Consider the following 14,037-nt stretch of genomic DNA (forward strand, 5'->3'; position numbering starts at 1 on the left):
AGCTTTTGCTTTCTTTTTGAAACAAGTAAATTTTAGTTTAGAAGGGAAAACAAATTATAGTAATACTTTTAAATCTACAGGGGGTTCAGAGAAGGGCAGCTAGAATGATTAAAGGCATGGAAAAACTTTCACATCAAGAAAGACTGAAATGAGTGGGATTATCTACCTTAGAAAGAAGGCAAACAGAGGGGACATGATAAAAAATACAAAAAATGATGAATGATATACAGAAGGTACATCACAGATCTTATGTTCTATCTATAGGATAACACAAAATAAGAGGTCAGACCAGTGGTCCCCAACGCGGTGCCAGCAGACACAATGGCGCCCACCAGGGCATCTATGTGCGCCCGCGTACTGGTCGGCGGACAAACATCTGCTGAAATGCCGCCGAAAAGCAGCATCACCAAGAGGCGCCACCGCCGAAATGCTGCTGATTTTCGGCGGCATTTCGGTGGCGACGCCTCTTGATGACACTACTCCGGCATTTTGGCGGCGATGCCTCGTGACGCTGCCGCTTCTCAGCGGCATTTCTGCAGATGCTTGTCCGCCGGCCACGGTCCTCAGTGGCTCGTCGTCTGGTGCCCGCCACTTGGAAAAGGTTGGGGACCACTAGGTCAGACAATTAAATTAAAAGTGGGAAGTTAAAAGTACAGAAGGATGAAACCTTCTGTGAGTAGCAGATTATCTCACATAGATCTACTGTGTGGTTCTTTCACCTGGCTCTGAAACATTCACTACCAGCCACTGTTGCAGACAGCATACTGGGCTAGATGGACAGTGGTTTGATCCAACGTGGCAAGTCCTATCATATGCAGAGGCCTTCTGTTGCAAATGATGAAGTTATAAGAAATTAGCTGAGCACAGATTTCTGGAATTCCAAGCCTTAAAACATCACAATTAAACCAAAAATTTTATTTATTTTTAAGATAAATCTTTATTTATAGCAAATCTAGAATTTGCCAGACCATGCTAGTACACCAAATGCCATTAACTTGCTTTGGGGACACAGGACAGAGATTTTCTTTTTGGGGTGTGTGTGTGTGTGTGTGTGTGTGTGTGTGTGTGTGTGTGTGTGTGTGTGTGTGTGTGTCGTACAATGAGGCAACAATACCAGATTGGGGCACGTCACTTTGCCCAGCCTCATCAATTATTCACAGAAAAGTGAATAATAATAATGCACACCTATCCAATTGTACAGGTCAGTACTCAAACAGGAGAGTTCTACACTAATACCTACAGGTTAAGCATGAAATGTATTATTCTTATTTTACTCAACTTGAGTAACAACAAGTCTGCATTCGGATATCTGGAAACAGATATAGTAGTCCAAGGAAAAATTAATCTTAAAGGTTAGATTAGTGAAAACCCAAGTTTCAAAGCTAAGAAATAATGTAATAGTGACAGCTATCCTTGACACAGCTAGGACAATGACAACAACAAAAAATGGTAATCTATTCATATTTGATCTACAAGAACAACTACATTTCAAGCAATATGAAGGTGAGACACATTCACATATAGTAGCTTATAGAGACAGACATTTTATGTTGAGTGTAATTTTTGCCAGCCTGATTTTCAGTTCACTTGCAGCTGAGGAACTGCTGAACAGTCCTTAACTAGAGCATTTAATTTTATGTTATACTCTACATAATAATTCATGCCTTTCTTCTCATCAATTATGTCTTGCCAAATTTGGCTTGCCTGAGAGGATCACTTCTATTTCTTTATTTCTGCATCCCATCCCAAAGCACCAGTCCCTCAATCTGCAGCCTGTCTTGTGTTCTACAGAAAAATGCTTGCAGTATTGGTACAAAGAATCTTCAGTTTCACAGATTATATGGAAATGCAGTGCAAGTAACGTAAGCAAAGCAAGTATTTTCAGAGATCCAGTGAAAACTACTATCAGAATAGAGTCAGGACCACATTATGAAATACTAGTAATCCACGGAGAAGTACAGATGTACAGTGGAGAGAGAGGGAAAAGTAACTACACAACTATCACTTGTAAAGTCTTGTCAACCTAAGACTAAAAACCTATCTGACAGAAGATATCATTAAAGCAGATGTCAGGTGGTGTTAAACTGAATCTGAATTATAGTTGAACTCAAAAGTGGTTGCATTATATAAACCTTATGAAAAAGGAACAAAATATATTGGGTTGAAAAAAATGATTCTTGTATCCAGAGTTGTAAATTGTGTTTACAATTCATATACTGTTAGGTTGCGCATTTAGAGTCACTATAGAATGTTTGGCAAATTATTTAAAATTCTTGCAGAACGCCTTCAAAAATTAGCAAAGGAGTAGGCACAGGGGCAAGATCCATAGTTATTGTATGAACTTTACAAATCCTGATTGGTCATTCTGACTAGGTGATGCTGTCAGCAGGAAAACAATTTATCTGCATCACAGACACGCCCCAGAAGAGAATTAAGTTTATACTGAGATTTGCAGTTACCATTTAGTGGTGACTAAAATCCCATTAGATGATGTCTCGCTCACTTGGCAGTCGTTGTGCTGTAAATCTTTATTATTATGCTAATCATAATCATCTCACTATTACAGCAGGCTCCCCAAAACTGCAAATAAATAACATGTATAAAAAAAGTTTATCACCAAATTTACATTACTTACTCTTAGAGCAGTGACTGGATTTTCAAGAAGTAAATCTGTTTAGTAATTTAGAAACATTTTTTTAAAAAGCAGCAAAGAGTCTTGTGGCACCTTATAGACTAACAGGCGTTTTGGAGCATGACGTTTGGTGCATCCGACGAAGTGGGTATTCACCCACGAAAGCTCATGCTCCAAAATGTCTGTTAGTCTATAAGGTGCCACAGACTCTTTGCTGCTTTTACAGATCCAGACTAAAACGGCTACCCCTCTGATACTTGACATTTTTAAAAAAATTACTCTTTGAAATATCAACCCACACGTCTAATGTTTTCTTCCATTTCCTCTGGACAAGTGAACAGTTAGTTTTAAGACTTGTGAGTTTCGGTTCATATAGTTCCACATCAAATCTGACAGAGGCTACTTTTCAAACAAAAAAAAAAACAACAATTAGCATACTTATTCTATGTTTGAATACAACTATATTTATGATTATTATTTTTGTGTGTGTCAAAAGAAACAGATAATGGGTTTGTTATCAAAACAGCCTATAACCCAGGCAGTGAGGTGCTGAAGCATAGCACTTTGCTGCCTGTGCTGGAACCAAGGCCCTATATTTCCTCAGACTCCTTCACTCTTATCCTCCAGGGAACTACTGCTCTCTAGCATCACACTCAGTCCCTTTTATCAACCCTCGGACCATCTCTCTGTTTTAGGTGTCCAGACCCTTCCTGACTTCTCAGCCCTTCTGCATCCCTATAACCTCCAGGCAAAATTCACCTAAACTTCTTCCATGCCTCCCCCAAACCCTCAATACGCACCCCAACCGTCCCCCTATATGAGAGACCCAGACCCAATTTGTCACATTTAATAGCCTGAGGAAAGTTCTCTCTGTCTAGTAGAAGCCACTTCTCAGATAACGCTTTCTATAAATATCCCCTTCTCCTTACCCCTTCCATGTCCCCTATGACTGGTGGGTCACAGTAAGAGGTTAGAACAAGGAAGAGACCTGCAGCAAAAGTAGCCTAGAAAGTAGAGCTAGTAGCTCTGCTAGAAAGGCAATTTCTAAGTTGGAACACATACTACAGCTTGTCAGAGATAAGCCTTGGTCCAAGAGACACTAGGTCCTAGACTCCCTCTGGTGAATGTTAGTATCACAGAATCATAGAAAGGTAGGGCTGGAAAGGACCTCGATAGGTCATCTAGTCCAGCCTCTTGTACTGAGGCAGGACAAAGTATACTTAGACCATCCCTGACAGATGTTTTTCTACCCTCTTGTTAAAAACTTACAATGATGGGGATTCCACAATCTCTCTTGGAAGCCTATTCCAGAGCTTAGCTATCCTGATAGCTAGAAATATTTTTTCTAATATCTAACTTGAATCACCCATGTTGCAGATTAAGTCCATTACTTCTTGTCCTTCCTTAAGTGGACATGGAGAACAATGGATGACCATCCTCTTTATTTCAGCACTTAACATATTTAAAGACAGTTATCAGGTTCCCACTCAGTCTTCTTCTCTCAAGACTAAACATGTCCAGCTTTTTTTAACTCTTCCTCATAGGTCAGGTTTTCTAGACCCTTTATCATTTTTGTTTCTCTCCTCTGGACTCTCTCCAATTTGTATTGCGGTGCGTCCATAAAGGGCTGGAGGTGCAATGGACTGGAAATGTGTATGTGTAGGGAACAAAGGCGAAATAGAGGCTTTAGCCAGGGATGCAGAAGGATCAGGGGCCATTGTAATGGGTGCTATACAAACATACCACAAGGGTGGTTTTCATCTTGGAACATCCTGCCCTTCTCACACTCCTTAAATAGGAAAGGTGTCCAATTATGGAAGAGGCTGAGACAAAAGAGAGGTACCTGCTACAACAGTCCACAATCAGATGTTCAGTCTGAACCATTAAAAAAAAATCCACTGAAGAAGATACTGTCTTCAAAACAAAGACATAAAATATGGTTTAATATGAAAACCTGGTATGTTAGCTTTACTTCTGCAAGATAAATGGCTCTATTGTAAGAGCCAACTGGATTTAGCAAAAATTGCACGGCCACATTTGATCTTGTTTAGCAGAGGGGAAAAAGGAAAAAAAAATGGATGGGTAGGAAGGCCTATTCCCCCATGTCTAAAGCCACCTCTGCAGAACAGAAAGGACATACTGACCCTTAACTCTCCTTTTGATTGGAGGATTGGTATTTCAGATGAAAAACAAAGGCATTGTTCCTCTGCACAAATGTATTTTAAGGTGAAGCTCCATCAAAGTGCAATTGGTGGAAATAGATATTGCTTTCATTAGTACCTCCACCATGGCTAAATATTTTGAGCACTTCTGATTCATGAAATGCTGAAGTCACATACATTTTTTTTTAAAATCATAAAGAGGCTGAAATTTGCTAGGCTGAAATTTCAGTACATACTTAGTAGAAACAAAGCAGCGAAAAGCAATGAATAAGTCCACCCCATAATATCTCAGAAACGAAGTGATGACTAAAGAAATCAAAGTCATCAGTTTTGGTTTGCGGTACAGAAGTTTACTTTTGAACACAGCTGGAGCTCAGCCAGCCAGCCAGATCCCATGACAGCACCTTCAGGCTGTATTGAGATTTCTATGGGAGAAAAGGCATCATAAATCTGTTTCAACAGCATTGTGTCATTCTTTTGGTTGGCTTTAGAAGGTAAATTAAATGTTTTCCATTAGTATGGTAAAGAAACTATACAGTTTTGTTTTCATTTTAAATACTGTCTCAAGTTACGGAACACTTTAGCTAGTATGTGGCAAGAGCTACATGTTTAATATTTGTAAAGCCTGCAATTCATGCTTATGTGAAAACAGATGTGTATACTGCACTGTTCCCAGGACCATGGATGCTTTTCTATTTTTTTTAATATGTTGTTGATTTTTTGAACTTTTCAGTTAAATAATGGAGGAAATTGAAGCAAAAGCCAGCACTCCCTTTGGGGGGAAAGAAACATCAGAAAAATCACAAGCACATGAGTAAAGCTGTGGTACAAAAAATGAAGTACGGTTTTGAAAAGCAATAAGCATAATATCACTTGAGGCAACATGTGAAGTTGCCTTGATCAATTATTCATACAATTTACAGCAACAGTTACAGTTGCATCAGTGAAGGGAAAATAAACTAGGGCAAACACAATCTTCATAATTATGAAGTGTGCCCTTGATTTTCACTGGAACATTTGGCAACCGTTTCATGCCATGTGTTTCTAGTTAGTAATACCACCCCCTTTTCCCACCAAAAAGGGAACAAATTGATTTGCTGGAAATAGTAATAGCGTTCAAGACCATGTTTCAATCCCACACACTCCCTGAATTATTGATAGCTTATGGTACCTTAAACTTTGTACATGAATCATAAAAACCTCCTGTAAGTATATCCACTAACCACTATGGAATTATTTGATACCTTTTATGAAGCCTTTACTTGCTTATTATTCTTATAGTGTAAAATTCGACTTTTAAAATACTATTTAAAAGGGATACCACCACCCAAACATTACATTTCCATCTCAAAATTTTGTCTTTACCATAGGTACCAGTAATCCCAGTGGTTCCCAAACATTAACAAACTGTGAACCCCTTTCAATAAAATGTCAAGTCTCGCGAACCCCCTACTAAAAATAAATATTTCTAGGTATTTTCTCCTTTACCTGAGTATAAATTATAAAAGCAGTGATCATGGAAATATAAAATTTGTTTTTATGACATGCTTATTACACACTATTAATTATTATTTATCATTACAGTATTTTTATTACATTATGAAAATGGCAACATTCTTCTCACTTTTGTAGCTTGTATCACTTTGAATAAGCCTGTTATAAGACAAGGCTCCTATGTTTTGTCAAGGAGTATCAGATGTGAAACAGCAAGCAGATATTTAAGAAGCCAACTCAGAGTTCCTCCTACACTAACATTGAAGGCTTGAGCAGTCCAGGCAAACAACGCACGTTACAACAAAGCTTAAACTTGTTCTTCATAATAATTTTAAAAACAATACTAGCTGCCTATTTAATTTTAAAAACAGCAAAAAATATCCACCTCCCTTTCCATTTCTTATAAGGAGTCTTGAAGTTTAAATCTCCTCAGTGTGATAGATATGCTTGCTTTGATCTGCTTAGTTGCTGGTCCCTTGCTGCCCGGGGTCCCTAGGGAAGCTCTGTCTGCCATTAGGGAATTTTTCCCTAAGAACCCCCTGTAACATTTTGTGAACACCCAGGGGTTCACGAACCCCAGTTTGGGAACCACTGCCCTAAGGTAACTGTAACTGAAATACTAAAGGGTAAAATATTTTTTCAGTTTGTTCACTTTCCGTATTTGACAGTACTGTGTATAAGAATCAGTTTTGTGTTTTGTTCATGGTGTACATTCTTCCCTGACCCCGGCCAAACTGATGCTTACCAGTAACCAGCTGCAAGGCTGAAACTGACTCTGAATGGGCAACAGGCGAGAAATGGAAAGAAGTAGGATGAGGCAAGGAGGGCAGGAGTATGTTTGAGGCGTTGATCTCAGGTATGTCTAAAAGACCCTTTCATGGTCTTCAGGGCAGGGATCTTGGATGAATTCCCAGCTGTATTGAAGTCAATGGGAGTTTTACCACTGACTTCCTTGGCACCAGGATTTCACCTTATGTCTTTGAATGTGTTTATATAGTCCCTGCACAATGAGCCCTGGTCAGGACCTTCTGGGCACTACTGTAATACAAATGTTAAATATTAATAAAACTACAGCTGAGCAGAAATATATCTTTGCAATTTTTCTAAAAGGAATTTTTAAAACAATTGATGATTTCCTATTCAAAAGGTGCACCATCAGAAAAGTTATTTTATCATACAATAGTCATTTTAAAAATTTGAAGTTTGCAGCCCTTTAATCTCGATATTCTGCACAGATTTCTTCGTCTCCCACATCAGCTGTTCCTAGAGCTTTTCAGCCAACTTCTACAGGTAAGTATGTTCTAACCATCCACCACAAAGTTCTCATTTAACATAGAACAGAAATATGGTGAAAGTCCTGTCTATGCTACACAATAAAACTGTGTTTTAGTCGAGTCCTCTGAGAGGTTTGTAGCTGTAGTACAGAAACAAGTACAATTTCTAGGACTGCTGTTCATACTTCTTATTTATTTTCCACCTTTTAGCCTTTACAAGCAATTAGCCAAAATGAATTTGGTACTAAGAAATAATTATTGTACTGGTAAACAGATATTCTCTATATGGAAACTTCACTCTTCCCCTTTTGTTAGTGACATACTATAAGTTTCTATATTTTTCTGTCCACATGAGAAATAGTTATGAATGCTACAATTAAAGTTCAGTGCATCTTTAAAAAAACACATTATAGAGATCGCAAGCAGGCTGCTCCCTAGCGGATGTAGATTTGTGAACATGAAACTGAGGTGGTGTCTTTCAGCTTTAAAAGGAATTTTTGCCAGCTCAAAATTAAAATACAGAGTCTCAAAAATAAATTTCTTACCTGGATATAAGATTTCCGAGCCTCAGCTATGCCACTCTGAACTACATAGAGTTTCTTGCCTTAGGCTCACATTTCTAAATGGAATGAGGGACTTTTCATATCACTATTTTAGGCAGCTCTCTTCACCTAGGAATTCCAGAAGATTCCTTGCAATGCCTAGAAACACAGCAAATGTGAAGAATATTTAGCTTAATGGATATAGGTCTCAGAAACCACATTTTTAGATATGAATTGAAAATAGATATATTTAATATAAAAACTATTAGGTGAAACAAAAAGAGAACAGATGTTAGACAACAAAAGATATACAGATACTCTTTTGGAGGTGGGTGGGTGAAAAATGACGGGAGAGGAGATGGTCAATGGTTTAGGTCAGGGGTCAGCAACCTCTGGCATGCGGCTTGCCAGGGTAAGCACCCTGGCAGGCCGGGCCAGTTTATTTATCTGCTGCGTCGGCAGGTTCAGTGGACCGTGGCTCCCACTAGCTGCAGTTCGCCGTCCCAGGCCAATGGGGGGCGGCTGGAAGCACCACGAGTCGAGGGATGTGCCAGTGGGAGCCGCAGTCGGCTGAACCTGCCGACACGGCAGGTAAACAAATCGGCCCGGCCTGCCAGGGTGCTTACCCTGGCGAGCCGCGTGCTAGAGCTTGCCGACCCCGGGTTTAGACAAACCATCAAATCAGTTGCAGTATACTAGTCCTGCTAGTCAAAGTTGAGGGTCCTAATCCTTAGCAAACAAAATACACTTTCAAGTTATAAGTATGCCTAATAAAACACTGGCCCCATTTGGAAATTACATTAACAGATGCTTTGGGAACCGGAGAGGGCAGTGGTGTGACATCTTAGCCCCAGTGAAGTCAATGGGAGTTATGCCATTGACTTCAGAGGGGCCAGAATTTCACCCCAGGAATCACAACTCCTTAAGGCCTGCAGTCTCATGAGGAACATAACTGCCTTTCCATCTAATATTGTCCCAAATGCTACCCCTCGATTATTATGAAATAACAAGAATTCTGTTTGGAGAGGAAATGTGGGACTATCCATTAAACTACTATCAGAACTGATGGAGGAGGCAGAGGCAGATTGATTACTAACCATTCTGGCTAATGTGGAATTAACAGCTACCTTTATAAAGCAAGACTTACATAAAAGTTACTTGTTTGAAGGTGGTGTTGCATGGATTAATCTCGAGACAGGCAGTTCTACTTTACGTTCTAGTTTGACCTTCATTACCACCAGACACAACGGATTCATAGTGCGTAACATACAAAAGGCAAAAAGAGCAGTTTGGCACTGAATTCCCATTGATGTCTTAATGAAATTACAATCTTGTACATTTCTTCTAATTGTTACTATTGTGGAAGTTTTAATCCTATGGACCTCATTCAGAATTTGATCCTAAGAAGAAGAGACTTAAGTTTATCACTTTTCTTCAACTGTGAGCAGTTCATCACCACAAGTTTTTAAAAATTCCTTATTACAGGCAAAGCTGGTAGCACCATCTATCGTTAAGGATACCCAACACTTCCCACCATAAGACCTTGTTTTCAGTTATTTATACCTTTTCCAAACTTCATCTATTTGGGCTAAAATTTCCATGCCAGATGTATGCCTCAGTCTGAACTTTTCTAGAAAATTTCAGCCAAAATATTTCAGCCATTGCGGAGATCAAGTCTAGGGAAATATAAGTTGTTTTGCCCATATTAAAAATTCTGGAAACCTTTCAAGAAACTTATCATGCCCCCATGCTCCCTCAACCTGGGTAGAAGAGGGGAACAGGGGAGGAGACTAGGATTACTGGCAGGGGAGGGGAGGAGAGAGAAACTTGGACTGGCTGGGCAAGGGGACTGGGAACCACTGGGGTGAAGGGAAGGAGGTGCAGCAGGGGTTGATTTAGCGCAGGGGTGGAAAAACTTTTTGGGCCGAGGGCCACATCTGTGTGGGGAAATTGTATGCAGGGCTGGGTCAGGGAATTGGGGTGCGGGTATGGGAGGGGGTGTGGTGTGCAGGAAAGGGCTCAGGGCAAGGGATTGGGGCAGAGGAGGGGTGCAGGGTATATGAGGGGGCTCAGGGAAGGAGGTTGGGATGCAGCAGGAGTGGAGAGTGCAGGAGGGGGCTCAGGGCAGGGGTGCAGGAGGGGTGCGGACTGAGGGAGGGGGATAAGGGCAGTGGGTTGGGGTGCAGGAGGAGTGCGGGGTGCGTCAGGAGGCTCAGGGCAGGGGGTTTCGGAGTGGCGTGCAGGAGGGGCTCCAGCCCGGCGCCACTTACCTAAAGTGGCTCCGGGGTGGCAGCAGCGCACACCAGTGCCAGGGCAGGCTCCCTGCATGCCTGCCCTGTCCTCGGCCCCACGCAGCTCCTGGAAGCCCTGCAGCCCCTGGGGGATGGGGGGCAGAGGGCTCCACGTTTGCTGCCCTTGCCGCACCTCCAGGTACCTCCCCTAAAGCACCCATTGGCCACGGTTCCCTGTTCCCTGGACAATGGGAGCTGTGGGGGGCGGTGCCTGGAGGCAAGGGAAACGCACGGAGTCCTCTTCCCTCCTACCTGAGGGCCACGGGGACATGGTGCTGGCGACTTCTGAGAGCAGCATGGGCCCCACGGCACCACGGGGGGCAATCCTGCGGGCTGGATCCAAAGCCCTGAGGGGCCGGATCCGGCCTGTGGGCCGTAGTTTGCCCACCCCTGATTTAGCGGGTCTAGTGAAGCCTCGCTAAATCTACAGCAGAGTGCTCTCCAGTTGATCCCGGTACTCCAGGCCCCTGAGAAGATTAAGGTAAGTGGGCGGGAGTGCATCTCCTGTCGATGCAGCGCAGTGAAGACACCGCGCTAAGTCGACCTAAGCTACGTCGACTCCCGCTACATATTTACCTAGCTGGAGTAGCATAACTTAGGTCGTCTTACCCCGGTAGTGAAGACAAACCCTGAGACTGATTGAAGGTTGCTCCCTCTCTGGGCTTCTCATTCTGGCACTCCCTAACTTTTAAGTGCTTGATTAATAGTGTACTTCTAATGTATTTTTGTGTGTGTAGTATTTGAGAAGTTGTATGTGGTCAGGTAATTGAATACTATCATAAAGCATATGCACAAAGGGACCAAACAAACAATACACGTGCTATGTATTACACCGCATACACACACAATGCATATAAAAGTTAGTAACTTTGTTTGACTCTGTCTACCCATAACATTTTCCATTAACTCACTTGGCATAAAAGTGAAGTACTTAATTTAAAAGATGCTTCTTTTGTTCACTCCATCACTTTCATCTTTTCAGTATGAAGCTGTGTGTGTCAAAAGCTCTTATGAAAAGCTGGTCTAAATTTTCTCCAGCAGTCAGCATTCCCATTCAAGGGAGCAATTAGTCAGTATTTCTAAATGTATATCTCTGTTCATCCTCCCTCCTACTCTTGAACCAGAGTGTTCTTTGTACAAGGCAATGAGTTACTTTCCTAGTGATGTCATGTGATGCAGCACATAAGAAATGAATTACTGCTATGAATATAAATTGGGAGACTGAAATTGGTTGGTTCAGAAGATTGTTAATGGGTACAGAACCTTTCACCTCTAGGTCACAGGGCAAACTCAACAGTGACTGAATCTGGTTAAAATCTTTCAACTGCCTAGGCATGATGAGAAATCTGTTAGTGATGGACAAGTGCCATGATTACAAAAACCAGAATTACAGTTGGTGGACTCAAGGGCCACTAGAAACACACAGCATGGAAGTTGTAAGATATTTGGTAGACTGTTGGTATAGCCAATATTTTCTGCTTTCATTTAAAATACGGATGCAGAATGTTTCTAGCTCTTCTGGGTATGATGATATCCTTACGCATGTGAATCAGTGTAGCACTGTCTTTCTCAGTTTTCAGACAAATAGCCTAAAATATTAGCTCTAAAACCAAAATCCTGCCGTGCGCTCACCAACTTTCATTCCTGTTAATTTCAGTGGGAACTGAAGGTGCTGGGCCCCTCACAAACACTGTACTCTGCACCCCCAGTTAACTACCCTATTCATCTTAATAAGTAACAGTGAAATTTAGGGACCCTAATTTTCAAGCTCTCTTGCTTAACATTAGATTTCTAAATCATAGAGTTTAAGGCCAGAAGAGACCACCAGATCACCTAGTCCAAGGGTGGGCAAACTTTTTGGCCTGAGGGCCACATCTCGGTATGGAAATTGTATGGTGAGACATGAATGCTCACGAAATTGAGGTTGGGGTACAGGAGGGGGTCAGGGCTCTGGCTGGGGGCACTGGCTCTGGGCTGGGGCCAGAAACATGGAGTTCAGGGTGAGGGAGGGGGTTAGGGTGTGGGAGGGCTCCAGCTGGAGGTGCAGGATCTGGGGTGGAGCTGGGGGATTTGGGGTGTAGGAGGGTGATCCAGGCTGGGGACCAAGGGGTTCGGAGGGCAGAAGGCGGATCAGGGCTGGGGCAGAGAGTGAGGGCTCTGGCTGGAGGCGCGAGCTCTGGGGTGGTGCCATAAATTAGGAATTCAGGATACAGGAGGGGGCTCCGTGCTGGAGCACAGGGTTGGGGTGTGGGGGAAGGATCAGGGCTGGGGCAGAGGGTTGGGGCATGGGAGCGATTCAGGGGTGCAGGCTCTGGGCAGCACTTACCTGAAGCAGCTCCTGGAAGCAGCGGCATGTCCCCCCTCCGGCTCCTATGCGAAGGTGTGTCCAGGTAGTTCTGTGCACTGTCCTGTCTGCAGGCACCACCCCTGCAGCTCCCATTAGCCGCAGTTCCTGGTCAATGGGAGCTGCAGGGGTGGTGCTTGGGGCAGGGGCAGCGCGCGGAGCCCCATGGCTGCCCCTAAACATAGGAGCCAGAGCGGGGACATGCTGCTGCTTCCGGGAGCCTTGGCACTCGAGTGCGGAGAGGCCTCCAACCCCGCTCCCTGGCTGTAGCGTGGGAGCAGGGCAAGCCCCAGACCTTGCTCCCAAGTGAGAGCTCAAGGGCCGGATTAAACCGGCTGGAGGGCCGGATGTGGCCCACGGGCCGTAGTTTTTCCCACCCTTGATCTAGTCTGACCTCCTGTGCATCACAGGCCAACAACGCCACTCAATATCTGCACATTAAACCCAACAACCAAAATTAGACCAAAGCATTACAGCCCAAAGACGCTAGACTATCATGTGCAATGGGCAGAGAACAGGCGGGACCAAGGCACACCAATGCTCAAGGTTCCAGCAAAGGCAGGGAAATGATTAATTAAGATATACGCAGATAATCCTGGATAACCCTGGCAAACCCACACACCACAAAGAAAAGCAAAAACGCCCCAAGGTCACTGCCAACCTGACCTGAGGAAAAATCCCCTGTATATGGCGATCAGGTAGACCTTGGGCATGTGGGAAAGAACCAGCCAGTGAAACACCTGGGAGAGAATGCTCAATGCCACTTCAGAGCCCCAGTGCTTCCCTTCCAATGTTCCATCTCCAGCCAAAGCCACCACTGCATCCTTATTTCTAACATCAGCTACTGTGATCAGAGTTGAGCTTATACTGTGCAATAAATAAAATTAATGAATTCACATTTTTTAAATATTTGTTGTTTTCTGCAAATGTATGAGCAAGTTTATAAGCAAAAACATGTGCCAAAATAATTACATTTAAGCAAGTGTTTCAGAATATTTTCGGAAGGAGAATTCTGAATTTGTAATAAGTATTAATTCTAGAAACCTGATTCTAAGACTTACGATCATCCAGTTAGGATACACACTTGTGTGCCCAATCAGAATAGTTTGAATTTCAAATACTGAGATCTCACAAACTTCAAGCTATCTATGGAAATTATTTGTGAAGTAACTGTGTATTGTGAATAAATCTGAGGAAAAAAATCACCTTGGAAAATTTGCAAACAGCAAACTAAGAGACATTTGTCTCATATGAATTGTTTACTGAGATTCTCCCACTTCTGGCTAATAAACTCTGCC

General features: G+C 42.7%; 1 protein-coding gene across 3 annotated transcripts in view; it reads right to left on the reverse strand.

The window, feature by feature from the left end:
* FAM110B (family with sequence similarity 110 member B) overlaps positions 1–14,037 on the reverse strand; it is a 179,034-nt gene that overhangs the window by 116,961 nt on the left and 48,036 nt on the right. For 2 of the 3 annotated variants that reach the window (XM_045004735.1, XM_045004736.1), the window contains exon 2: positions 8,108–8,263. The exons of the other annotated variant lie outside the window; for it this stretch is intronic. The gene's annotated coding sequence lies outside the window, so the exon portion shown is untranslated. The remainder of the gene's footprint in view (positions 1–8,107; positions 8,264–14,037) is intronic. 3 annotated transcript variants of the gene reach the window in all.

Source organism: Mauremys mutica, chromosome 2 (genome assembly GCF_020497125.1).
Source record: "Mauremys mutica isolate MM-2020 ecotype Southern chromosome 2, ASM2049712v1, whole genome shotgun sequence".
In the NCBI taxonomy this organism is placed as follows: domain Eukaryota; kingdom Metazoa; phylum Chordata; order Testudines; family Geoemydidae; genus Mauremys; species Mauremys mutica.